At 50.6% G+C, this 2,306-nt stretch overlaps 1 non-coding gene across 1 annotated transcript; it reads left to right on the top strand.

The window, feature by feature from the left end:
• The first annotated feature begins 1,986 nt into the window (after positions 1-1,986).
• TRNAS-ACU (transfer RNA serine (anticodon ACU)) lies at positions 1,987-2,058 on the top strand. Its single transcript has one exon. It is a non-coding gene; the product is annotated as a tRNA-Ser (tRNA).
• The last annotated feature ends 248 nt before the right edge of the window (positions 2,059-2,306 follow it).

The following is a 2,306-nucleotide window of genomic DNA, read 5'->3' as shown; positions in this document are numbered from 1 at the left end:
AGAAAAAGGCGCCGTAGTGGAGGGCTCCGGAATAATTTCGACCACCTGGGGATCTTCAACGTGCACTGACATCGCACAGCACATGAAAGGCTTAGAATGCATTTCTGCATTGAAATGCAATAAAAACGAACATATTAATGCTGTATCTCGTCACCTGGAAGTGCGTTTATTATGAGAATGTCTTTCTAACATGCATTCATAAGCGCACAGGTGTGATTCAGTTGTAGGCGAGATGTGCACGTCGTAGACCACTCGAGCCGACTTTTGCTCGAAACCGTGGCTGACCATTGGATGAACACTTGGACCGTACATTCCCAGCAATCTTGGACAGAATTTCTGAATATTGTAATATTGTAGGGTACTTGTATAGAGATATCGAAGGTAATGGTGCATTCTTCCGATGTGTGGCAAAATCTTTCTTTTAGAGTTTCTCCATTTCCACGCATTTACTTCCTTCATAACCTCCTTCTCCTCTAGCAATATGCCCTTGGAAGCTCGAAGCTGGCAAGGTTCCTCTGGGTAGCATTGAGATTAGGACACTGCAAAAAGATGGTCCATGCAGACGACACCGTACACGTACTGACTCGCAATTGGTCCAGTGCGTGTCCAGTGTCTTCGGATGATAGCGGCCACTCCAACACACTCAACGGCCGTGCTCACCGGCATCGCGTGACCTCCGGAACCCACTCCCATGATCACCGGCTTTGAAATCTTTATTGGTGTGCAGATGAACGTATAGAAGTCCTTCGTTAACGCACTGCATGACGTCTCTGTAAAACATGCTCGTAAACTGAGCCAATAGATGATGCGCGCACCTTCCAACATCTCCTAACGACTACACCACAGGCGACTGCGCGGTCTGCGTAAGTGTGCGGCGATTATGGGAAACAAAAATGAGGCAAACTAGAGAGGTCGAAGACGGGGCGGGGGACCAACTTGGACGGGCGCCCATGCAGCGTCGTTGGTTGTTGCTTTTGCGCAACTGCGGTGGTGTGCGCTGGTTGCTCACAGCCGGAACTACGGAACGGAAACGGCTTTTCATCGGCGTGAGCGGCGAAGCGGAAGTAACAGGCCAGCGAGTTCCGCGCTATTCCTCCCACCCCTCCCTCCGCTTTCCCCCTCTCCACTCCTTCCGCAGCCGCGACCGCGCCACCCAGCCGAGTCGTGCGCGGGCGGGCCGAAGCAGACGAAAGGAAGACTGTGGGTGTGTTGTACTACACGGCGTCGTCCGTCGTCTGCTACGGATCGCGGGAGCGCAGACAACAACAAAGCAAACGAGAACAAAAAACGAGAAAACGCGGGAGCGCCCGGTCCGCAAGCAAGCACGCTGATTGGTTCGTTTGAGACGGTCCGCGTCTCTTTCGTCTGCGAAGCGCAACCTATTTTCGGTCCGGTGAAAAGGGTCGCGCCCTCCCTCGCCCACGCAGGACGCTACTGGCATATTCCGCGTCCGGTGATGCAAATTCCCGGTGGCAAAAAGAAATACAACGAACGGCTGCCCGCCATCGGCAGCAACAAGAAGATTGAGAAATGGTAGAGAAACAACTAGGGGAAAGGAGAAAGGATAAGGCAATACCGTGTTTAGTCGCTCGCAACTCGCCCCGAGTAGAGAGCAAGGGTTGCCAGGAGATGCTGAAGAAATAAATGAAGAGAACAAAGAGCAATGATCTCTCTAAGCACAAATACGCCTATATGGAAGTAAAAAGAGAGTGAGCTGTCTTCCTCGCGCACGGTCTTTAAAAAGGTGTGTGCTAGAAGGCCTTTTCACTCCTTCCTGTGCAGAGTCATAAGCTGACGTAGCACTGGCGCACATATAAATGCATGCAGATGTAATTGAATGGCGAGACATGTATTTGTCGCCAGGTCAGTGAAACCGTAGTTTTTTTAAAGCTATGTTTTTTTTTGCCTGAAGGCATAAAGGGGGTGCGTTATGTGTAAAAAGAAAAGGATGGTTAAATAAATAAAACCGCAGTTCATTCAAACCCCGCCGTGGTGGCTCAGTGGTTAGGGCGCTCGACTACTAATCCGGAGTTCCCGGGTTCGAACCCGGCCGCGGCGGCTGCGTTTTTATGGAGGAAAAACGCTAAGGCGCCCGTGTGCTGTGCGATGTCAGTGCACGTTAAAGATCCCCAGGTGGTCGAAATTATTCCGGAGCCCTCCACTACGGTACCTATTATTCCTTTCTTCTTTCACTCCCTCCTTTATCCCTTCCCTTACGGCGCGGTTCAGGTGTCCAAAGATATATGAGACAGATACTGCGCCATTTCCTTTCCCCAAAAAACCAATTATTATTATTATTAGTTCAT

This window comes from Amblyomma americanum, chromosome 10 (assembly GCF_052857255.1).
Source record: "Amblyomma americanum isolate KBUSLIRL-KWMA chromosome 10, ASM5285725v1, whole genome shotgun sequence".
Lineage (NCBI taxonomy): Eukaryota > Metazoa > Arthropoda > Arachnida > Ixodida > Ixodidae > Amblyomma > Amblyomma americanum.
The sequence above is the reverse complement of the archived record's forward strand: the minus strand, read 5'-3'. Positions and strand labels throughout refer to the sequence as shown.